A 26887-nucleotide genomic window follows, 5' to 3' on the forward strand; every position below is an offset into this window, starting at 1 on the left:
CTTGTTTAAATCTGACGTTATTCTCAGATATTCTGAAGCTACCCAGCTGGCCTCTCTCCGTCACCTGCAAACCTAGAATATCTTAAAGCTGGAGAAACAAAGACAGACATGTAAATAAAAATCTATCTGTTTGGGCACCGGGGCATCCAAATCTATTTGTGTCATTAGTTCGCCTTTGTGTTTTGTAAACCCAAACTAGTTATTTACTTCCCAAGTTTTGGCAATGGTCTCTGAAAAGTTCTCTGCCTCAGTTTCCCCTATGTGGAAAAATATCCATCATTTACTCCATCATTCTCCTGAAACTGTTAACAGATTTAATAATTTAAGCTACTATGTTAAAAAGGTACTATATTTTTAAAGCCAAAATAAAGCTGGTGTGACTGTAAAATTGGCATTACTAAAAGCATGTTATTCAACATGCTTTTAATAATGTATGCTACATAAGTGGTTAAAATAATTAAAAATGAGTTTTTATTGTAAATTAGAATATAGAAACATTTAAACCCTAACTTCAAGTAAAAATTGACCTATTTGACAGATTTTCTCATTTAGCAAATGTCTACTTTTCTGTAACATAAAGATAAAAGGAACTATTTGTACTTACGCTTAGGTAAAACTAAAAATATGTAGATTTGATACATAGAAATGCACTTAGTAAAAAGTGAACATTTTCTCTATTAAAATAAAACAACTAATAACTCTTGATATTACATTTAAACATGTTATTAGAAAAAGGGCATCTCAAAGCCCTGCATGTCTTTCTCTTCTTCTTCTTCGTCTTTGAATAACTCCAGCAGGAAACCTCAACATTTTATTTGATTATTTAAGAGTTCCCTTTGGAGTGGAAGTAGATAGAGCTTGATATCACTATGTATAAATAAATAATTTGAAGGTTTTCTATGTCCAGATAAAATTCTAAAATCTGATAAGTAGGTTTCATTTTATCTCTTGTTATTTTAGTGGTGGGAAGGGTAGTTTTTTTCTTCCCCTCAGTGGCCTGTAGTTCTCCCAAGATTGCTGCCCCTGGGCTCTCCTGTGGCTTGAGGGTTGTATTTAGGATCTCATCAGCCCTTTTAATCTGACTGCCATTCTGCATTTTAATCTCTGCTCCTCAATCCTCTCATAAATAGGGAAGTACTACAGCATCTCCCCTTTCTCTCCACCTCTTAAAACCACACTCAGTCCACAACAGCACAGGAATTATAAAATGCCAGATTATAGATCTGCTTCATTATGAAAATGTTTGGTGATACTTTTCTTCTGACAGTCAACAATGTAAGATTCAGGAAACAACTTATAATTGTGTATGCCATTTAATATTGTGATGTTTGCTAGTGATGTCTGCATGCTTTATAAAAAGGTAAATGGAATTCATCAGTTCATTTTTTAATTTTTTTAAAACAAATATTTGCTTAACACCTAAAATATGCCAGGAATTGGGCTAGGCATTAAAATACAAAGATGAATAAACATGTTCTCTGCCTTCAAAAACTCACAGTCCAGTCAAGAGACAGTCATGTAAATAAATTATTATAACAGCGTATGGCAAAAAATAATTAATGTATAAAATTACATTTGGGCACAGAGAATGGATGAACTAACTGACTAAGTGGAAGGTCAGGAATGGTCAAGTTGGATATCACACAGAAGATAATGTTTGAACAGTTTTTGAAGGAAGAATATGAGATAATAGAAGGAAGCCATTTCAGGCAAAGGCGTATTCAAAGGCCCAGAAGCAAACAACAACAACATGACAGTGTTACATAGCTGTCAGTAGTTTGGCATATAAGGAATATAAGGTGACAGTTGGCATATTGCTGAATTTGGACATTATAAATTTCTGGGAGGAAGTAATGTGATTTGTTTTCAGTATCAGAATCTCCTCAACTTGGCTTGTCCCTGAAGCCCCAGGGTAATGCAGAAGGAGAAAGGTATGGCTCCTAGAATCTTAGAAAAACCCATCAGATTCATGATGCTTTCCAGAAATAGGTAATGTGATCATTCAAGCCCAGTTCAAAGGAGTGCCTTTCACAAGTAAGGAACAAGTAAAGGCAATTTTTTCTGAGACAAAATAAAATGTATATTATCCTTGCATAGCCCTATCAGAGCATAGAACAGAATTTGTAGGAGTTTAGAGAAATGTAATACCTAACAGAGTTCATCATCAACAACTATACCACAAGCGAAATCATTCTTTTAAAGATCCTCTTCTCTTATCATACCTTGTATTCTTCTGGAGCATTCCCACTGTGACACTGACCTCACAAAGAACTCCAATACTTTATCCTTACTGCTTCATTTCTATCTACCAACCCCCTCAGGAATTCACTTCCCTCCTTCAGTTGCTCTTGTTCCAGAGCCCTTCTTTATAATGACTATTTTGCAAATGTCCTCAGTTCTCTGAGCTTTATCCTTCCATCACATCCACTTTGCAAACCCCAGTGATGAATCCAACAATGCATTTTCTCTGAGTAGCATCCACAGAACAAAGCACAGCTGGACAAAAATCTTACAATAGAGAAGACTGGGATCATGGTTCATTCATGGTCACCAGCCTCAAATGGTCATTCAACAGAGACAAAAGTGATCGCCCACTCATCACCACAGTGACTATTCAACACCTTCTCCATGCCCCTTCAATTGTCCCACCACCTTTTGTTTGCAGCAGATAACCCAACCTTATGGTTCACTGAGAATATAGAAACGATATAATAAATACTATATAATCTTCTCATGACTAAATCTGCGTCTGCAGTCATCTAGTCATCTCCTTATTCCCTGTTATTACACAGAAGGAAGTAACCCTTCTTTCAAAATTCCTTTTCAGTGTTTCATGCAACGTTTTAAAAAATTTAACCCCAGCTCAACGCTATTACTTCCCAAGGCAATCTTGCTTATATTCCCACCATGCCAGCTCTTTCTTGGATTACCAATGATTTATATCATCAAACCAGTTCTTGTATTACTCAGCCTCTTAGTTACATTCAAAATCCTTTGCCACTCTTCCCTTCCTGAAAAAGTCTCTTTGCTTCTGCAATAGCACATGCTCCTGGTCATGTTTCTGTTCCTTTGGTCCTTCCTTCGTGGATCCAAAGCAGAGCCTGAGATGAGGATTTGTATGCAAGCAGTTGATTTGAGAGGTGATCCAAGGGCACAAGTGTTCCTAGACTTTGTAGAGTAAGATAGGCAAAGAGGCTAAAACAATAGAAATGTGTTATCAAGGGCAACATGGTAGGAAAGAGGGTCAAAGAGATTAATTCCTCTCAGGCCTCCTGAGAAGTATATAGAATGCTTCCCCTTAATTGTCTAAAAGACTTTGCTGTTTCTTCCTTCTTTACCTATCATTTAATTTTTATGTTCCTCAGAACTCAGTCCTGGGCCATCTTCTCTTCAATATCCCTTCCCAGTAATCTCAGACATTCTTTTGCTATCAATAGCATAAAAATGTTTATAATCCCTAGATTTTTATCTACAATGTAGATTGCTATTCCCAGTACAGCTTTCTACATGATATCTCCATCTGGAAGCTCACCAGGCATCTCAAATTTAGAATTCTCTTGATCTTTCCCCACTTCTGGCCCAAATCTGCCTCTTCTTTAATTTTCTACATCTTAATAAGTGGCACTTCCATTTGCTCAGTTATACAAATGCAAACCTGGAAGTCATTTGACAGCCCCCCTTCTTCTCCCTACCTGCATCCAATCCATCACCAAGTTCTGTTAATCCTACTGCCAAATTATGTCTCAAATTTGTCCAATTTTTATTATCTCATTCCTCATCTAGACTACTGCAAGAGTCTGCTTCCATTTTTGCTTTCCACCAATCAACTCTGCACAGAGTAGACAAAATGATCTTTCAAAGGCATAAGTCAAATTTTATTACTCCACTGCCTAAAGGATTTGTCTTCATATTATCTTTAAGTAGATAACAATTTGTATGAGTTTTCTTGGGACAATTCCTGGTTTGTGCCAGCTTAACTATTAGCAGTGTTCGCTTTCATTATCCAAAGGGCCCCATTTTGGACAATAAATCATGTGATCACCCTACTCTTAAATACAAATTCCTGTAATTAGACTTACTCCATACTCATCTCATGTTATTACACACTAGCCAACTTGCAAGCACCAACTATTTTCTGCTTCAGGTTCCTCGCGCATGCTGTTCCCTCTGTGTACAGTATACTCTCTTGGAGCCTCCACCTGGGCAACTCCTACTCTTTCATCAAGAATCCATTTAAGGCCACCTTCTAAAACAGCTTTTTTTCCATTTTGTCATATAAATATTTCCACTAGGACGTTTCCTTTTTTTTATCCTCTCAATTTCATTTGTAATGTAATTATAAATTTATTTGTACATTCATTTGTTAGTACATACCTTCCCCATTATATAGTGAGCATGAAGGCAAGAAAACACATCCTCCACTTAGTAATGTATATTCCAGCACAGCCCTGGACCCCACTGTGGGTGTTCTCTAACATTGTTAAAAGAATGGAGAACAGAGTAGAGAGAAATACCAATCGAGGCCTTTTAATACACCCATTTCCTAAATCTGAATAAACACAAAACCTCTTCTTACTCTGACCTACTAGAGTGCAATGAAGATGTTGAAAGAAAACACCAACATACGAGGTGCACATAAAATTTTCTAGTACTTTGTGAAAATGAACACAATCATTTAAGCACAATGGAGACAAGTTCCACACAGGGAATAGTTTAAAATGCCTTGATCAATAGGGGAGCTTTATTAGTTTATTAGCTCTCTCAAAACAATAAATTTAAAAAAAACATAATGAAAAATTCAGATTAAAACAAAAAAGCATTCATATGAGAATACATACCAAATTAGCTCTCTGATTAAGGATCATAGATTGATGAAGTCTTAGAGCCAGAAGTCCCTGGACATGAGCTAGTCCAGTTCTATCTTCTTGCAGGAAAGGAGCTGAGACACAAGGACTGGAGATAAAGTTAGAAAGTCCACCATAATGAATTGTCTCCCAAATTTCTTCATAATGAGACAGGCCTATTACAAAAATATTTATTTTATAGTGACTGATACAAAATCTTAATAATACATAATATGTACTTCTTTAGAAATGAAAATAAATATACTAGGCCTATAAGAAGATGACCTTTAAGTAATCTTTTATACTAAGTACTATCTTCTACCCATCGGTCTCATATGAGGGAGAAATTAAGATGTTGTGGTGAAAAAATACACATTCAGATTTGTAGAACCCAGCTGAAAGGTGGATTAGTAAATTACATTTCAAAGCATTTATTCAGTGAAATAATGTATCAACTATTGTCATATAGTTAATTAATTACTTTATTTTCTTTAATTAAAATGTGTTCTTGGTTAGTTTTCTCCCCTTTGATGGCTTTTACTTTTCACTTTATGAAGAAAATATCTCTATGTAAGTGATTCTGACAATGAATTCATAAATCTCTCACTAAGTTTTGAGCCTTCAAAAACTGACACATATTTCACAGAGGGGTACTTGCTTTAAACAGTTTGGCTCTAGCATCATATACCAGATACTTTCTTTGCCATGTGAAAAATCACATATCCTTTACAGAAAGCTCACCCCATTTGTCTTTCCAAAATAAAAGAGTCACCAATCTATCTCCCCACCCCAAATAGAAAGGTCATATTGTAAGAAACGTGATTTCTATAGACGACCAGCATCACTGCCGTATGGCAACGTGAAAGGCTACAATGGCAGGATTAACTCAAGGGCATAAGAAACACTGCTCTATGCCAATATAAATATCCCATTGTAACTTCTGAGAGTGTTCTGAGAGGCCAAACATTTTCCATACAGACATTCTATGCCCTAACAAATTCTTCTCCATATTCTTCTGACCAAATCCAGATTTAGTGACTCACAGATCTTATGGTCAGCCAACTCTTATGCTCTATCCTAAATTTAATAAATATTAAAATGATGTCACATGCTTAAATATGAATGTTAAAGAATGCAAGAACTTTTAGTGCATATTAAAAAGAGTAAATTTCCATTCAATAAAAATACCTGTCAAAGAGCCTCAATAATACAACAAATGAATGGAATGGAGAGATAGATATGGAAGAAATTATTTCTTCATCAAGACTCTCCAATATGTGACATTTTTCAAGCTGGAAAACTTACCACACAGAATATTCTCCACCCCAGAAATGTAAGCCAGTATTTAGCAGTTATGTGAACAATGACTTTGAAGGCTGCTAAGAGCCCCATGTGAGGTTTTCATTACAAAGACCTTATTTCAGATATGTCAGGTCTAACTTGGAAATTGTAATTATTTCTATAGAAGTTCAGGGATTGACTTCTTTTCTTGGGTATTTTGGCTTCCCTTGTTTAGGGGGGAAAGTGACTAATGATGCCCTGGAAATGATTAACTTAAAAAGAAACAGCTAAGAGTATTTGATCCTCCTTTGATGAAGTGTGAACACTAGATCCTTTTCCCCCAAAATGGAACCGGACTAAGCTAGCTCTGAGGAAAGGAAAAGGGTGTAAGTAAAAAGGAATGCATTTGTTACTGTTCCTTTATCTCAGAGAAGCTATTTCAAGTGATCACTGGTGGAAACTGCTGATAGTCAATCTCGTATTTTCACTCCCCGTTTGACATCAATGTTGTCAATACGACATAATCGTCTCTGTCAAAAGCATCATTCATTTCCAAACTGCGGAGTTATTTACAGTCGTGTCTTCACTCAATGTAACACTACCACTCAACACTCAGCTGTCCCTTCTCTGTTTTAAGTAAACATTTGGGCAGACTTTTAAAGAAGCTCTATTTTAGGTTAGGCTAACAACCTGAAAATGAACCCAAAGAGAAAAACTTCTTCTCTTGTCCAAATACCATTTGGACAAATGGATAAAGTTTTTCACAAAAACTGGCACTTCAAATTGAGTTCTGTTTGGTAAGAGACACGGTGCTGAAAAGTGACATTTATAATGACAGCAATATGGATCCCCAATAAAGAAGACTGGGTTGTATTTTGTTCTAATTATAACCATTTAAATTTGTGTGTGCATTTTTTAAAATTTGGAAATCAATTATAATAATGTAGCTTCTAGTTAAGCACCTACTCTAAATCTCTTTGCAAAACATGGCTGATGTGGGTGTTTGAATACAATTAAATAGAAAATGTTGTGAGGAAAACCCAGTCTTATGTTTCTAAACACCCGAATGAACAACTACTTATTTCATGGCTTCTATGCACTCAGTATGGTGCTAGCTGTATAGCATATGAAAAAATGATGGCAATATGAAGGAAACAAGGGTAAATGGAAATCAGGCTGTGTTTTTAAAATAAATTTGATTTGTCTTTTCCATCTACTCTTTCAGAGAACAAATCTTAAAACTCTTGGTATATCCAGAACTATTTCCCAGAGGCAACTACTTATGTCTTTTCACTAGCAGAGGACATGATAATGGTAAAAAGAGGTGGATGGAATTTTGAAAATTGAAAGCAGGATTAAAGCTAATTTGACAGACAAACAGAATTTTGGTGGTCTAATGACTTTCAGAAGCTATTTATTTTCAGAGGTTTTCCTAAGAAAAGTATAAATATCACTATCAATCTGTGTGGGATCCCATCTTCTTGACATAAAATGCATCAAGCATATAACCTAAAAAATAAATCAGGCATTCTAAATATATTTTTGTTATCTGAACAAACTGGAATGGGTTATTTTGGAACCAGTGCATTTGAAAATAATAATAGCTACTTCTTACTTTGAGCCTACAGTATGTCAGACACTTTGCATAAATGAGCTCATTTAGGCCTCCCTCCAGAACATGGATGTGTTATCATCACTTTCATTTTACGTATTAGGCATCCAAGATGGACAGGGTTTCAGGGCTTTTCTTGAGGTTCTATAGTTAATATTAATAGTGGTTTAGCTAACATTACCATCAACATAAATACTATGACTTTTTCATGGGCTTTCTCTTCTAATTCTCACAGAATTTAGAGGTTGGGACTGTTAATATCCTCATTTTAAAGATCAAGAAACCAATTAAATCTTAGACTTATAACAACTAGTGTTATAAAAGATCTTACTTTGCTAGTTCATGATTGGGCTGAGATGTGAACACAGGTTTTTTTACTCCAGAGTCAGTGCTTTTCTCAACTAGACATGCCCATCTCTCCAAAACCAAAATTGGAATTTGAATCTATATCATTTGTTTTTTGTAAGTGAACAAGTTCCATTTTACCTCACTATCCTAGTAGAAGTTAAGAACATCAAAATGTAGCTTATTGTCTCTATTTCTCTGTCTTGCAATTTCCTTTTGCCTCCCTCTTCCTTATCCCATGCTTATCCAGGCCTACCCAGGACCCTTGGACTCTCTAATGAGAATTCTTCCTTTAATTTTGTTTATCACATGGTTTCTGGGCCAATGCTAATGTTTGTTTTTCATTTTATTGTGTTTTCCAATATTTTCCCAGCTTTTCCTATAGCACTCTAATACCAAGAGACCAGGCTCCTAAGAATGCAGACCATTCTTCATGCTGAATACCACACTGTAATTTTCTCCAGTTCATTTCTATATCATGGTTTGTTGGTTGGAGACAAAGCACAGCACTACCAGATACGCTCTATATCTGATTATGTCCTTGGCCTCAAGCCCTCTTTTATTACCAAAATTGTTTGCATTGACTATATTCCCATCGTGTTTCCTCTCAAACTCTTGCCTTTTCCCTCCCATTTTCCATTCATTTTTTTTTACTGTTTTATTTTCCTTTCTATTTCCACATGTGCATGCCCCTCTAGCATTCCATTTTGCTCAATCCCCATGCATCCTCTTCATGCTTTCTATACACTCCCATCACCGCTATTTTCTTGCCCACATCAGAATAAAAAAGATTTTGAGTCCATTTTGGGGTTGCATACACACCGTTGAGACAAGCAGAAACAATATATCCAACTACAGAACAACTCATACATAGTGATAGTTGTGAGTTGTTTTTAATAAACACATCTTTTACCATGATTGTTCCTGTCTTTGTGCATGTGTCTGTAATTGTATGTTTTATGCTTCCAGTTTACGTTCCTACTTCTTATATTCTTGATTAGCATTAAAAAAATAAAAAGTCCAGTTAATAAGCATTAGTTATTGAATTGTCACCTCCTCATTCTAGTCACTGACAATAATTTGGAAATAGCAAACATCTCATCTGATTATTAGGCCATCAATTTACCATGACCTGGGGCCACTTCTAAGTGATTAATGGTGTGTGAGCTTGTTGCAATATTAAAAAATCACCCTGAACCTTAACTCTAAGCATAACAACATCTTTAGAGGCTTACAACAGTTTTGTTTATTTCTAGATATCTACAATCAAATAGTCACATAAGTAAATCTCTATTACTTCTTAATTTTGAAAAATAGGCTTAAATTAATTAGGTAAAATTTAATATCTATAGTTATTGTGAAAATCTGTGTTCTTCTAAAATTTGTTAGCCAGTGATGAGCAGCCTGGGACACACACACACACACACACACACACACACACACACACACACACAGACGTACTTATATGATTCCAAATGAGAAAATGAAAGCATCCCTTTTAGGGATATTTTACTTCCAGGTATTACAATTCTATGGGATATTTCAGAACCCTTCTTGAGTTATAAATTTCTTCTGAATAGTAATTTACAGTCTACATTGTATCTCACTTACTTCCCGCAAGGTAGCTAGGGCAAATAATACTAGAAATGGAATGGTATTGGGGACAATTAAATGGTTTTCCAAGGTCAGGTACTAATCTGGGACTTGAACCTGGTCTTCTGATTCCTAGCTCATGGTTCTTTCTATTTTACATAGTTACTTAGATATTAGATCAGATATGTACTACCTAAAGCGAAAATTAAGCTTTAATTCTTTAAACAGAATAAGGTTTTAAAAACTTATTCTGTCATACTCTATTTGTGATGAAGGAAAGGAGCATTCTGATTAATTTTGTTTTCTATTTCCAAGAATTCAAACCTGGAAAAAATACATTTAATATCATGAGAGAATTTAAACTAACATGAATTCAAAGAGCACTTCAAAGTCTTGTAGGACTTTAGGGTTTTAATTTCTTCCATTAATTTCTATTGTTTCATAGAGATAATGTCAGCTAAGAGATTTCCAACACCAAAGCATTTTTTTTTTCCCTATCTGGCATTTGTGTCGATACAAATAAACCAAAAAGTAATAAGTTGTTGCTGTTGTTGTTTTTCAGAGCAGAAACATTTTAAATGCTTGCACATTTTGACACACAAAAAAAGCTTTTAATTATGTGAGTGTACTATTTCTAAGTAAGGGCTTCTTTCTCATTAAAATGATGGTTGCAAATATTTTGAAAATACACTTTACTATGCTTTCAGATGGAATATTTATTTTAGATATATGCAGTAATCATCAGTTTCACTTGAAAACCAGGCCTATAAATATAATATACATTTTTTCCCTGAATGTCATACATATTGAGTGAGGAAGCTAAGAAAGATGAGGAAGATAGAGGCTAAAATGAATCATAAAATAGAGGAATGAAACTAACCTCAATAAAAGTGTGTTTTATGTGTGTGTTAGTTCCCTACTGATGCTTATTAAACTACCACAATGTAGTGACTTAAAGTAGCATAAATTTATTATCCTACAATGCAGGAGGTCAAAAGTCTAAAATGGGTCTTATGGGGCTAAAAGTCAAGGTGTCAAAAGAGCTGAGTTCCTCTGGAGGCTCTATCAGAGAATTCATTCCTTGCTTTGTCTAGCTTCTCGAGACTGCCTGCATTCCTTGGTTTGTGGCCACATTACTCTGACCTCTGCTTCCATTGTTACATCTCCTTCTCTGACTCTAACCCTCCTGCCTCCCGTTTATAATGACCCTTATGATTATAATGTGTCCATGCAGATAATCCAGGATAGGCTCCCCATCTCAAGGTCCTTAACTTAATTACATTCACAAAGTCCTTTTTTCCATGTAGGTTTTGGAGATTAGGATGTGGACATCTTTGGGAGTTCATTCTGCCCTTCACAATGTGCATAAAATATTATAACTTTTAAAACAACATAGAGATAATGACATATTTGAAAAAAATACTCTTATGTGTAATTGATTCCTTTAAATGGATATTGGGATCTGTGTAGAAAAAGTATGGGATGTTGATGTTACCTGTCAGTTGTTTTGAAATACACTTAATATTTGATTAGTAAACCCAATACCTGAAAGCAGTCTTCCAATGTGGGAGTGTGTGTTTCTTCTTTTAGAGTAGCATGCAAAAATTTAAATTTTGAAAAAGTGTTTTAAGCCAAACTTGTACTGTGGAATATGTTTAAAAAATAGTTTTCATTTAAAATTGGCTTTCATGAGTCTCCTGCCAATAGCCTCTATAAGATTAGCTGTGACATCATTAGTAAAATGAGCAGTAAGGAAGGCCAGAGTGTATTATTAAACTGGTTTCCAATCTAATGGTGTCCTAGTGAATGAGGAGTTAAGGAAATTTTGTGCCACCAAAATTACTTGAGGTAAAGGCAGAGGGTAGTTTTTGTGACTCTTGTGCAAGCACTATCTCATCCTATGTTTTTGAAGTTACTTTTAATAACACCTAGAAATTGGGCAAATTAAAATGACATCCTTTAATACTTTGAATCAAATAACTTTACTATTTAAAGATATGAGAAATAGACAACAGGTTATTATTATTTCATCCTAATTCTTAAATATGACTTTCTAGAAATTACTAGATTTGTCTTTTATGGTAATTCTATTCTTTGAATATTTAAAATTTTGTCTTATCTTTATGTATTTGTCCCCTGGTTCTACTAATTGCAGCCTAGAATCAAGAAAATGCCATCTATAAATATATATTATTCCAGTGATGTGTTGGAGCCGGCTTGTACCAGGTCCTGATAATTGATTTTGTGTGTATCTCCTCCCAGCTCTGAGTTCACTGACATAATACTAGTAGCTTGAAATGGGCCATGGTGGGAGTATTTACACCACAGTATCAGCAAATGCTACAAATAAGAGCGTTTTCTCTCCCAGAAAGCTGATTATTAAACATTTAATAGCATTTCTCTGCACAAAGAATCAGTGCTAATTGGGTTAAGGATTTAAAGAACCTTCGAATTAATCATGACGACTTGGAAGCTAATGTGATTTCTATTAAGTGATGTAACATGGCATGTTTTGAACTGTTTAAACTTTCTCACTTGTGAGATCTGTGATGCTGGATTATAGTTCATTAATATTGTCACACAATTAAAAGGCAAAGATAATGTAGGAAAGTAAATTTCTACTTTGTAATACATAATATTGATTTCAAGTACCCCCTAATATAATGCACTGAGAACACACCACTTCTGGTGTATTCTTGTCAAAAATACATAACCTTAACTATGAGAAAACATCAGACAAACCCAATTGGAGAACATTTTACCCAAAAAATGATCAATACTCTTTAAGTGTCAAGGTATGAAAAGACAAAGAAGAACAGAGGAATTGTTGCGTACTAGAGGAGATTAAGGAGACGTGACACCAAATGCAAGGTAGGATTCTGTATTAGATTGTGAACAAGCAAAAAGAAATTAGTGGGGAAATGGGCAAAATCTGAATGAAGTCTACAGATTAATAAATAATATTGTGTGAAAGTTAATTTTCTGTCTGCAGTAGTTAATCTACATTTATGTGAGATAATAACGTCAGAGGAAGCTGGTGAAAGGATATACAAAACATTTTATACTCTTTTGCAACTTTTAAGTCTAAGGTTATATCAAAATACAAAGTTAAAAAATGTTTCTTTAAAAGAACATGTGCTTTGGAGGTAGACAAATGTGGATTTGAATCTTGGTTTTACGAAGATTTACTCTGTGACTTTGGACAGAGTATTTAAAGTACTTTTTAATGAGATAATGCTTCCTAAACTTTCTAACACAGTGCCTGAAACACAGTATGCATTGAATAAGCAATATTTAATGAAGTTTTACTGATGTTGAAGAAAATGTAAGAAAACTGTTACTATTTTTTTTTGACAATTTTAAGTTTCTTAATGTCCTGACATGGGTCTTCCAAGTCCTTGGATATATACATGATTGCAAAAAATCAAAAGTTTGTTTCCAGTTCATGCATCTCTCTCTCTCTATATATAATATAGATGTATAATATATATATATGTATATATACAAACAGCACAATCAAAAATTGAGCAGAAGACCTAAATAGACATTTCTTCAAAGAAGACATACAGATGGACAAAAAGCACATGAAAAGATAGATGCTCAACATAATTAATTTTTAGAGAAATACAAATCAAAACTGTAATAAGGTATCACTTCACACCCATCATCAAAATGTCTACAAACAATAAATGCTAGAGAGTATGTGGAGAAAAGGGAACCCCCCCTATACTGTTGGTGGGAATGTAGACTGGTACAGCCACTATGGAGAACAGTATGAAGGTTCCTTAAAAAACTAAAAATAGAACTACCATATGATAACAGCAATCCTACTCCTGGACACATATCCAGAGAAAACCATAATTTGAAAAGATACATGCACCCCAATGTTCATTGCAGCACTACTTACAATAGCCAAGACATGGAAGCAACCTAAATGTCCATTGACAGAATGGATAAAGAAGATGTGGTACATATATTTACAATGGAATATTACTCAGCCATAAAAAAGAATGAAATAATGTCATTTGCAGCAACAAAGATGGACCTAGAGATTATCGTATTAAGTGAAGTAAGTCAGACAGAGAAAGACAAATATCATATGATGTCACTTATATGTGGAATCTAAAAAAAAAAAAAAAGATATAAATGAGCTTATTTACAAAACAGAAACAGACTCACAGACTTAGAAGACAAACTTATGGTTACGTCTCCAAAGGGGAAAGGTAGGGGAGAGATAAATTAGGAGCTTGGGATTAACATACACACATTACTATATATGTTGATAAAATAGATAATCAACTAGGACCTACTGCACAGCATAGGGAACTCTGCTCAATATTCCATAATAACCTATGGGGGAAAAGTCTCTGAAGATGAATGGATATATGTATATGTAAACTGAATCACTTATCTGTACACCTGAAACTAACACAATATTGTAAATCAACTATACTCCAATATAAAGTAAAAATTAAATTTAAAAAAAAGGTATGTGTTTCCAAAAGATGGCATTAAAACTTCCATAGAACTTCTTTTGCATAAGTGCCACAGCCTTGGGCCTAAAAGAAGGAAAAGAGGGTGAAGAGTCCTAGTGCTAGATTGAACTGGACTAAGGTAGTATGAGCTATACTTTGAGATCTGGTAATGTAAACAGAGTGTCATGGCCTTGTCATTAAACTCTGAAGACACAGATCTCATAGTTTCTGAATTGGATAATAACACAGTTGCCTGCCAACTCCTGTATGCAATCCCCAATGTTGTGCAATCATATCTTACTGCACAAATGCCAACTATATGGCAGCTTAATTTTAATCATGTAAATCTGGAAGTGAGATGTGCTTCTAGGTTTACCAGAGATTTCCCCTGGTGACAAATAATTTATACTTTCTAATAAGTTTTAGCCTTGTGGGCTAAAGTCCAAATGTTCCAAGAAATGCTGCCCAAGACCCATGCTCACTATTGCTCTCTGTATGAATGTATTTATACACACATATATACATAAATATACACATACATATATATAAAATGTTTATATGTGTATGTATATATATACTATATACAGTTATATCTACATATGTGTGTGTGTATATATATTAAAAATTTGTATATATATATATATATTTATACACATATACACATATACTTCTCAGTCTTATCCAAATATAAGCCCCATTTGTGACAGCTAAGCCAAAGCCAAATTAAGGGGATGACATCATCAAAGCATATGTTAAAACTTCTCTTGTAATTAATAAAAAATTAATTTTAAAAAAGAAAGGTGGCCTTTGTTTTATTATGCTAAATTCTCAATATCATATACATATTTATTTATTTGGATTGATCACGACTTCCAAATAGATTGACTAACCAACGTGAAGCCATGTGTTGCTTTTGAAATGTGTATAAATTATTTTAATAAAAATTTCACCTGTAGAAAAAACCGTCTACTCCCATTCTCTGTAACCTCATTCTTAAGCAAACTTTACATCTTTTAGATATCAGCCTAAAAACAGAACAACAAGCAAATGGCCCAATAACATCAGTAATATGAAAACATAAGATATAAAATCATGAAAATTCTTCTCAAGAAGAATTCTTGGCAAGAATTCTTGCCAAGAAGAAACTGAGAAACGGTACTTATGAACTGTCTTAACTGATATCAGAAAGCCCCTTGCATGTGGTTACGTCTAAAAATATAGGTTTCTAAGAAACACAGGTTTCTAATTCTCAGTTCAGAACGTTTTTCACCCAGCCATTCTCCACCCAGGCATGTGGAAAGCATTCTACGGAGTAGCAGGTTTCAAGAACAGCTTTCAGCTGCAGAATCCAGACTTTGCTATTCATCTTCGCGGCAAGGAAGGAAAGACCACTCTCAAGTACTTCCAGGGGCTTTATAGGTTCTCTTGCTTCAACTTAGTATTTCTAGTCTTCATAAAACAGGAGCACTGAGGATGACATAGTGAAGTAGTCAGTTTATTCCAAATGCTGAAGTGCTTACTCTGCCTTACATTTTACAAGTTTACAGTTTTGAAGTCATTTGAACTCCTCCTTGGCTCAGTGGTGCAATATTTTTTTTAAGTTATTTCTGACCGTAACAGACACTTTTAGACCTGCAGTGATGAGCAAACCCCAGAGGCAAAATACAATAAAGATTTAAGGGGCTGTTCCATGCAGCACTGTAGCTGCTTTGTGTAGGAGAGGAACAGAAGTGGGAGGGCTGGCCTGGTGTGTGATTATTTCTGACAACTCTGTAGTTTGTTTAATTTTCAATTTATGCTAGCACTTCAGGGCATTGGAAAGTATGGTCCAAAGAAAGATAAGCTTTCATCTAAGATTGTGAAAGGTTTTTTTTTGTTTTTATGCTGTTATTCTTTTTAGATTTGGTAAACAAATTGTGTTTGAAAGATATAAAATATCCAGAAACCAAACTCAAATTACCTCCATTATACCCACACCAGCCCCTTGAGATTGGCTTTCTTTGCATGTGGGAAAAGATGAAACACACTGCATTCTATATTTCAATTATTTTCACTGAATAAAGAAAACCCAGCTTATGCTATTGTTTATTCTATATGATAAAGGAAGTGTAATCTATTTCTTATCATAAAACTCTGAGTTTACTGCAATATTATCAGAGATATGTTTGCTGTCTCTGAAGACATCCATCTTGGAAGTGTTTGTGTTATCCTTGTTGGTATTTTACTTTACTAGATCTATAAACTGGATTATAAACAATTCAGTTTAGCTTTCATTAGAGAACCATAGAATTTTACTGGGTCCCAGGCTCAGCCAAATATTCTTTTATGGATATGTTTAGCAGATTCCTTTCCTAGTGAAAGCAATTAATGTGAAATTTCTTATACTCTTTCTTCAAGAGTAATACGGGTAAAAAAAGAAGGAAGGAAGGAAGGAAGGAAGGGAGGAAATATATTTTCATATTTTATATATGAACATATACTGTTTATAATATATACTCATTTATATATATACTCATATATACATACATACATATACACACACATACACACCAGTTGGCATACTTACTTATCCATATGTGTATATACCTATTACATATATCCTTTTATCATATTTATTGATAATCACATGGATTGTGGTACCCTGACAATTGGCTGCCTTTATCAGACTACTGAAGAATTTGCTAAGGTGACAATTCACTGGCAAATATGAATGTAGGGGCCAGGAGCTGAAGGAGCTCTGAAATCACAGAGGAACCTTTGTCTGTCACACTCATTCTCCTCTAAATCTTCAACTTTTCCTTGTTCCTTAGCTCCTTCCTCTTGTTAGCCCAGAGGAATAAATTCTGGCCTACCTGTCTTTACAAAAAAATATATTTTCTCCTTGCCACATTGGTATCCTACTAATTGCAAGGATTTCTGCCTATTTCTTTTCTTATAATCAAGCTTCTGGAAAGAATAGTCATCATTTGCTGTCTCTAATTTCTCACCTCCTTTCCACCCTTAACTCTGTAATCTGATTTCTGGCCCCATCAATCTTTGAAACTAGTTAATTTTCAAACTGGCTTCTAGTATCACGTATATATTAACGAGTCCCAAAGGGTTTCATATAGATAAACCCACAGGTCAATGATCATTCCTCATCCAACTTGACCTATCAGCAGCATTTGACAAAGGTATCACTTCCTCTTTCTTGGAATACTTTTTCTACTTTGCTTTTGGAATGTTATACTTCCCTGGGTTTCCTCCTGCCTCTTTAGTTGTTTCTTCCCATTCTCCTTCACAGGTTACTTCTCACCTCCCAGATGTCTCAACTGTCAAGTGTCCCAGGGCTCACTCTGGACTTTGTCTCTTTTACATCTACACTAGCCTTGGTGATCTCATCCTATAACAAGGTTTTAAATATCATCATAAATATCATGGGTGACTATCAATTTATATTTCTAGTTTGGATCTCTCATCTGAATGCCGGACTCATATACCAACTATTAAACATCTCCATTTGGGTATCTGATACTCGTTTCAATTTGACATTTTCAAAACCAAGTTTTCTATCTTCTTCACTCCCTACACCATCTCAGTTAATGGCAACTCTGTCTTTCCATTTGCTCATGCCAAAACCTTGGAGTCAGCGTTACATCTTCTATTGCCCTCACACTCCATATCTAACCCATAAGCAAATACTGTTGGTTCTTCCTCAGAATAAATCCAGAAGCTCACTACTTCTTTCCTTTTCCACTTCTACCACCCTGTCTAACCACCATCATCTCTCTCCAGGATTATCACAATGGCCTCCCAACTGATTTTTTTGCTTCCAGCCCTTGTTCCATTTAGTCTATTCTCAACACAACAGCCAAAGTAATCCTGTTAAAATGTGAGTCGGATCACATCATGCTGCCGCTCAAAACTCTATAATGGTTTCTCAGTCAGCATAAAAGCCAGAGCATTTACAATGTCCTATAAGATCCTATATAATCTGGCTTGCTCTTCGCTTCCTCTTGCTGATCTCTCCCTCACTCTGCTCTAGCCTCACTGCTCATCTTCTTTTCTCTCAAACTTGCCAGGCGTGTTCCAGGCTTGGGGCCTTTGCACTTGCTGTTCCTTCTTCCCTTGGTATCCACTCTTCCCTTGATATCCACATAACTCACTCCCCTGACTCCTTTATAAATGTCATCTCATTGAGGTCTTTACTGGACACCTACTCAAAACTGTAATGCCACCATCCCTGTTACCTTCTTTATTTTCTCATTAACACTGAATGTTACTCACATTCTATATATTTTAATATTTCCACTTGTTATCTCTTCCCCTACCTCACCTTATTCCCACTAGAATATAAACTCCATGAGGGCAGGGATTTTGAGCTGTATCCTATGTCTACAGCTGTAACCTGTAGAACAATTCATTTGCCTGACATATAAACGAATAAACAAATATAGGAATGAAATCTCTTGTTTCCCAGACATATAATTTCAACTAGATATTTGGCATCCCAATATATGGCTCACTGCTGCCTCAAACATAAATCCACAACTAAGCTCACCACTTCACCCATGTGCTGAAACCTCAGTTCTACCACTTCCAGTTAAAAGATTTCATTGAATCTTCAATATCTTTTCCTGTAGAGATCAAAATATACTCAATATTTGTTCCTTCCTTGCCTTCAATCTCTACTCTGCTTTTCATCCTACCACCCAAAATATCTGTTCAGAGTCTCCTTCTGCTGGATGGTACTTGTCTTCTGAATGTCCATTAAATGATGGTATTTCCTGTTCATCCTTGAAAATTCTGTCCAGAGTTCTCCTCAGGAAATCTTTCCCTGCTAACTCCTCCTTCACCCTATCACCTCACTCTCACATCTCTGTACACACAATGACTGAGCACCCTGGGTAAGCACTAACATGATATTTACCACATTGTATCAAGAGTATCTTCTCACCACTCAGCCTCCCCGTAGACTATAAACTGTGCAAGGGCAATAACCACATCTGAATCACCCAAGCCTTAGCAGAGAACCAGGCCCATGTTACGTGCTCAATAAATTATGGTAGAATGACAAATAAGTGAGCAAATAGATGAAGGAATAAATGAATGCAGTAAGATCACAAAGAATATTAGACACAATGGATTAGTATTTTCTTGTATACCCTGAGAGCTTTGCATGTTTTTATTGGAGCATTTAGCAATACAGCTTACAGATGAAAGCAAAAGATTCATGATAACATAAAATATGTCTTTACTACCTACACTAGCTAGAAAACAAATAAACTAACATAGTTTGACTTGAAATTATCCAGTGAAATTCTTATGTCTATTTTTGCAATTTTCTGCATAAAGTGGCCTCACGGCTTTCATAGCAAATTTATAATGAATGTAGAAATGTAATGCAGGCCAACTTGGAGTCTTTTGTGTTTCACCATTAAATGGAGTTTAAGATGGTCTTAAATTCTGGCCAGTGCCATAGAATTATTTGCTTTCTTCCCCTTTGCCTTTTGTTCTCTAGATTTCACATGAGAAAGTCCAGTATTTAATCAAATTACCTTTATGAACTGTATTTTCATTTAAATGACACAGAGATCAAAAGAGGAAATAGTTCTGGAGATATGCTGCCCTTCCATAATCCACATTAACACCTGTGGAAATCCTACAGAAAACTATTAATAATTGAGTCTGACGTGGGCAGTAAAACTCACAGTATGCTCTTATTAGGCTCGTTATTCATGTTGCTTCCAAGCACTGTATTCCATTTTCTGTGAATATTATTATTAACTTTCATAATGTGCAACATTCATATATGCATGCTTTAAAGAAAATATAAAAATATAGATGCTATAAATCAAGGGCTAAACAGAAAGCTATTTGGAATTTCATTATTAAAAAAGAGGATAGAAAAGAAAAAAAAATTCCCATTATTTTATATAAATAGCATACCAGTATGATTTAGGGAATGGTTACATTTATTGACCATGCTTACCACTATATTAATTAAGTGCAAATGTGATCATACATTTTTCCCTCCATGATGTGAGATGCATAGTTTGTGCCTTGACTTTGTTATTTAGGTTTGGGGCTTTGTTTCTGCTGAGTTAGCTTTTAAAAACTGTTTTGAGGAAAACCATATTGACTAAAAAATCTTAATGTGACGTTATCTATGGTACCTTGAAATATTAAGTTGCCTTAAGAATCTGAAGACATCCTAACTTTTGTCTGTATCATGTGAAAGATGAGTTGTGTGAAAAATAAACTATAATGTGCCATTTATAGCATGATGAGAATTATTCTCAAAGATAATTTTTCTAATTTTTGAGTGGTATCAGCTGCCTAAGCAAGGCCAAGGGTATTAATTATAGAGAAGATGCTAGGGAGGAATACTTATGTACCTTTCATTGTTATAGAACCTCATTTGGGAGTTAATATCAGGGCTGTCTCCAGTACCATTCATCTGACACTTGGTAAATGAGTTGTCAGTAATGGTGAAAATATATTAATACTGCAGATCACTTGAAATGGGTGCCCTTATGGGTTTTACCAGAAAATTCTCCCTTTGGTTAACTCAATATCTTTTCTGACACATTTTCGTTGCACTGAAATGTCAGAGTTATGAATACTGATAGACCTTCTCTTAAAGTGCCCCTCAAGTTCACTGCCATTTGCTCATTAGGTTTGCTTTTTATTGCATGTCAGAAAGTGCCTCTTTTTAAGCACCTACTAATAAATGGGAATTGATGAGAACTAGATCTCCAGAGCAGGCGGTAAATTCAAAGGTCCTGAATGAGGACGTCTGTGAGGCATCTAAGACCAGGGCATGTGCCCGTGGATCTTGATCTGGCTTACAGCGGACAGTCGGTTTGATGTTAAGATTGAAGAGGCACGCATTCCTAAGCAGCGCTTTAAGTCCCAAAACGGAAATAGTTCCTTTTCCCATTGATAAAAGAACATAATAAGCTATCCTTTTAAATATGTCTCCAGAATCATTTTCAATGGTAATTTATTTAAATGAGTATGAATTGTAACTTTGCAGAAAGCGTTAATACACTATTTCCAACTCTAACATAAAATGTGTAAGGTGAAGGTGGCAGGGGGTAGATGAAGATGCAGAGATGAAGAAAATGGTGGTGGTTACTAAAGGTGGAGGCAGAGGCAGGAGGTGAGTGCATATGCTCACTCAGTCATCTTAAGAATCTGGGGTTGAGGCTGCGGCAGAGGAGGCAAGGGGACGGGAGAGAGAGTGATGCCTCTGTCTCAGGTATAGGGCTCTCTTGGACTGAGCATGGTGTGGAGATCCAACCCTGTGCTACTTAGCTCTGGGGAACTTCTGAAAAGCAAGAGTATCTCTAGAAAATAGGTCTTTAGTCCATGAAGTTGTTGATGAGCTGGCCTTGGTAAGCTCCTATTAAATGGAAAAAATTGTGAATTAGGCTTGCTGCTGAAATTAGATATAGGGAAAATGTTGGTTGTGTGAGTTCCAACTGTGGCAGGTAATAGTTTGCTGACTCAAAAAGAAGGCAGGAAATCAGAAAGTCAGAAAGGTATAACTATCCAGCAACAAACCATTGGTAAGAGAAGGGAAACCTAGAACCCGACAGTTTTTCAGATATTCCGAATCAGTGTTTCCCAATGATCTATTTACCACCTTCATGGCTTAGGCATATCCACAAGTATTTTTAAATTAATATTTTTACTTAAATCAATCTAGTTACTTTTTTACCTAGCATTGTTCTGTGTGATAATATATGTGGTATATCTTTTATCTTTTTAATATACATTAAAATAAATACATAACTGTTAAAATTAAAAATTTAGGAATCTCTGGTCTACCTTAAAATTTCTCATGTTTTGCCTTTGGTACAAGTCCTGTGCTTTGGGAACTCTACTCTAAACATGAAGAGTGAAATGTCTGTCACAGATTTTGGAGGAGGACCTGACCAGCAGGGACCAGGGGAAGGGACTTAATATTATTTGTTTGCAATTTAGATCCTGCATCAGAAGGATTTAAAGGCAACTTAAGACATGTATGCAAAAAGAATGTTAAGGTAAAAAATGTAAATATCAGAAACTTGTAGAAAAAGAAAGCAAATATACTGCCCCTCCAGGTTAAAATAGTTACTTTGTTGAGTACTAAACTTAGTTCTGTGGCTTCTGGAAAGGTCAACATTATATCCACCTTGCTCATGGTCTCTATGACCTCTGTTGACCCTTGTTACCTAAGGGAGATACCCATATGGTAAAGTAGAGTATTCTTTTTCTATGTTAAGAAACTTCTAAGTTCCTAGAATTTCTATTGAAAATCCACATACCCAGCCATCAGCTTCAAACCTGACAGATTTCACTAACAGGAAGAGTGGGAGAGCTGGATCTGTCAAGGACTCGCGGGAGTCGGTGAGGCTTGACAATGGGCTTGCCTGGCAGAGGTGAGAGTGCATCTGAGGTTCGATGTTATGAATCTGTGGGCAGCCAGGACTGCTGACTTCTGTGCCAACTATTCCAGTTGCTTTTGTCCTGTAACAAATCACTTTAAAGCTTAGTAGAATTAAAATAAAAATTAGTGTATCTTAAGGTCTGTGAATTAACAGGTCTCATCTGAGCAGTTTCCACTTGGGGTCTCTCATGCACTTACAGGCAGCTGTCAGGTTGGTCTGGGGGTCATCTGAAACTCAACTGGGCTGGGCGTTGAAAATGGCACTCTCCATGGGTAGCTATTAATACTGGCTGTCAGAGACCTTCAAGATGGTGGAGGAGTAAGATGTGGAGATCACCTTCCTCCCCATAGTACATCAAAAATGCATCTACATGTGGAACAACACCACCTTCTGAATGCTGGCAGAAGACCTCAGACTTCCCAAAAGGCAAGAAACTCCCCACGTACCTGCGTAGGACAAAAGAAAAAAGAAAAAAACAGAAACAAAAGAATAGGGACAGGATCTGCACCTCTGGGAGGGAACCGTGGAGGAGGAAAAATTTCCACACACTAGGAAGTCCCTTCACTGGCAGAGATGGGGGATGGGTGGGGGGGGAGGCTTTGGAGCCATGGAGGAGAGCGCAGCAACAGGGGTGCAGAGGGCGAAGTGGAGAGATTTCTACACAGAGGATCAGTGCCGACCAGCACTCACCAGCCTGAAAGGCTTGTCTGCTCACCAGCTGGGGTGGGTGGGGGCTGAGAGCTGAGGCTCAGGCTTTAGAGGTCAGATCCCAGGGAGAGGACTGGGGTTGGCCGCGTGAACACAGCCTGAAGGGGGCTAGTGCAGCACAGCTAACCTGGAGGGAGTCTGGGAAAAGGTCTGGACCTGACGGAGAGGCAAGAAACCTTTGTGAGGAGAGGGGATTCTGACTCCATGTGCCCACAGAAGGCAGAGCACTGCCTAAACGAGCTCCAGAGATGGGCAAAAGCCGTGGCTATCAGCCTGGACCCCCCCAGAGAAGGGCATGAACTGCTAACGCTGCTGCTGCTGCCACCAAGAATCCTATGTGCAAGCGCAGGTCACTATCTACAACATCTGCCCGCCCCCCAGGAGTCTGTGCAGCCCACCACTGCCAGGGTCTCGTGATCCAGGGACAAGTTCCCTGGGGGGAACACACACCACGCCTCAGGATGTTGCAATGTCATGCCGGCCTCTGCCACCTCAGGCTCGCCCCGTGTTCCAATTATGACTACCCTACCCCTCCTTCCCGCCAGCCTGAGTGAGCAAGAGAGCCCTGACCAGCCGCTGCTTTAGCCCCTCCTGTCTGGGCGGGGACCAGACTCTGAGGGCAGCCTAGATGCAGAGGTGGGGCCCAAACCAAAGCTGAACCCTAGGAGCTGTGTGAACAAAGAAGAGAAAGGGAAATTTCTCTGTGCAGCCTCAGGAGCAGTGGATTAAGTCCCCACAATCAACTTAATAAACCCTGCATCTGAAGAACACCTGAGTAGACAACGAATGTTCCCAAAATTGAGGTGGTAGACTTTGGGAGCAACTGTAGACTTGGGGTTTGCTTTCTGCATCTAATTTGTTTCTGGTTTTATGTTTATCTTAGTTTAGTATTTAGTGATTATTATCTTTGGTGGACTTGTTTATTGGTTTGGTTGCTCTCTTCCTTTATATATATATATACATTTTTTTCCTTTTTCTCTTTTTGTGAGTGTGTATGTGTATGCTTCTTTGTGTGATTTTGTCTGTATAGGTTTGATTTTACCATTTGTCCTAAGGTTCTGTCTGCTTGTTTTTTGTTTTTGTTTCTGTTTTGTTTTATTTTTCTCTCTTCCTTTCCTTCTGAGCTGTGTGGCTGGCAGGCTCTTGGTGTTCCAGCCGGGTGTCAGGCCTGAGCCTCTGAGGTGGGAGAGCTGAGTTCAGGACACTGGACCACCAGAAACCTCCTGGCCCCACGTAATAACAATCAGTGAGAGTGCTCCCTGAGATCTTCATCTCAACACTAAGACCCAGCTCCAACCAACAGCGAGCAAGCTCCAGTGCTGGACGCCCCATGCCAAACAACTAGCAAGACAGGAACACAATGCCACCCACTAGCAGAGAGACTGCCTAAAGTCATCCTAAGTTCACAGACACTCCAAAACACACCACCAGACACAGCCCTGTCCACCAGAAGGACAAGATACAGCCCCACCTACCAGAACACAGGCACCAGTCCCCTCTACCAGGAAACCTACACAACCCACTGAATCAACCTCAGCCACTGGGGGCAAACACCAAAAATAACAGGAACTATGAACCTTTAGCCTGCGAAAAGCAGACCCCAAATACAGTAAGTTAAACAAAATGAGAAAACAGCAAAATACACAGCAGATGAAGGATCAAGGTAAAAACCCACCAGACCAAACAAATGAAGAGGAAATAGGGGAAGCGGAGTCAAGATGGCAGTGTGGGAAGACGTGGAGTTAACATCTCTGCACAAGTAGGGTGCCTGTGGGCCACTGGTGGCGAACTCTGATGCCCAAGGAGACAGGAGGAACCACAAAATGAACTGTTAGGATGTAGGGAGACTGAGGGGGGAGGAGAAGTGGAGGCCACACAGGATCGGCACCCCTGAGGCCAGGGAGATCAGGAGAGGCAGGTGGGAGGGACTCTCCAGGAAGAGCGGGAGAGGAGTGGAGGGCGATTGCCCGGCCTACTTGGGCCAGGGAGCCTGCTGAGCTCCCAGGCCAGTACCCCCCACCAAAGCCCCAACCAGGCTGCATGGGTCCCTGGGAGCATAAGAGGGAGGCCGGGGAGATCAGGAGAGGCAGGTGAGAGAGGCCCTCCGGGAGGAGTGGGAAAGGAGTAGAGGGCGAATGCCCCAACCACTCAGGACCAGGAGCCTGCTGATCTCCCAGGCTGATACCCCCCCCCCAAACCTGCCTTCAGGCCACGTGTGTCCCTGGGGGCATAGGAGAGAGGCTAGGGAGATCAGGAGAGGCAGGAAGAGGGGCCTTCCCAGACCAGAGGAGCAGGAAAGGAGAAGAGGAAATTTACCCCACCCGCTCGAGCCCAGGAAGCCTGCTGGGTTCCCAGGTGAGGTCCCCTGCCCTCTGAGACCAGGGGTGGGGGGCACACCTTGGCCCCTTCTGTTCCTTGAGCCTAAGCCCCACCCACCACAGCCCCCAGGGCCTTATCCAGCCCTGTGGGTCCTGAGCATTGGCCCTGGCAACCGCCCAAACCTCACCCTTGCTTAGGCCCTGCCCTCAAGAGCTATGGCTTTCCCCCTCCCTTTTTTTTTCCTCCTTTTTTACTATTGTGGTACTGTTGTACCTTCCACTTGTTGATTCATCTATATTTTTATTTTTATATTCTTCCTAACATATCTGTTAGTTTCCTAGTCTAATTTGATTTTCTACTTTGTTATTTTTATTTTTTCTGTCCCAGGCAGCTTGCAGGATGTTGGTTCATGAGCCAGGGGTTGGGCCGAAGCTCCTGCAGTGAGAGCTCTGAGTCCAAACCACCGGAGTAGCAGAGAACCTCACAACCGAGGGAATATTCATCAGGGTGAGGTCTCATGTAGTTCCTCATCTCAGCACCAAGACCCAGCTCTACCCAAAAGCCTACAAACTCCAGTGTTGGAAGCCTCAGGCCAAACAACCAGTAAGAGAAAGGAACACAATCTCACTCATAAAAAAAAGATGGCAAAAAAATATGTCATAGATGAAGGAGCAAGTAAAAACCTATAACACCAAATAAATGAAGAGGAAATAGGCAATCTACCTGAAATAGAATTCACAGTAATGATAGTAAAGATGATGCAGAATCTCAAAAATAGAATGGAAGCATGGATTGAAAAAATACAAGTGTTTAACAAAGGTATAGAAGAACCAAAGAACAAAAACAACAGAGATGAACAACACAATAACTGAAATGAAAACTACACTAGAAGGAATCAATAGCAGAATAACTGAGCCAGAAGAATGGATAAGTGACCTGGAAAACAAAATGGTATAAATGACTGCCACAGAGCAGAATAAAGAAAAAAGAATGAAAAGAATTGAAGACAATCTCAGAGACCTCTGGGACAACACTGAACACACCAACATTCGAATTATAGGGGTCCCAGAAGAAGAAGAGAAAAATAAAGGGTCTGAGAAAATATTTTAAGAGATTACAGTTGAAAACGTCCCTAACATGGGAAAGGAAATAGTCACCCAAGTCCAGGAAGCACAGAGAGTCCCATACAGGATATCCCATACAGGATAAAACCTAGAAAAAACACACCAAGACACATATTAATCAAACTAACAAAAATTAAATTCAAAGAAAAAATATTAAAAACAGCAAGGG

The sequence above is a fragment of the Monodon monoceros genome, unplaced genomic scaffold (assembly GCF_005190385.1).
Source record: "Monodon monoceros isolate NGI ecotype Baffin Bay Population unplaced genomic scaffold, NGI_Narwhal_1 Super_Scaffold_21, whole genome shotgun sequence".
In the NCBI taxonomy this organism is placed as follows: Eukaryota; Metazoa; Chordata; class Mammalia; order Artiodactyla; family Monodontidae; genus Monodon; species Monodon monoceros.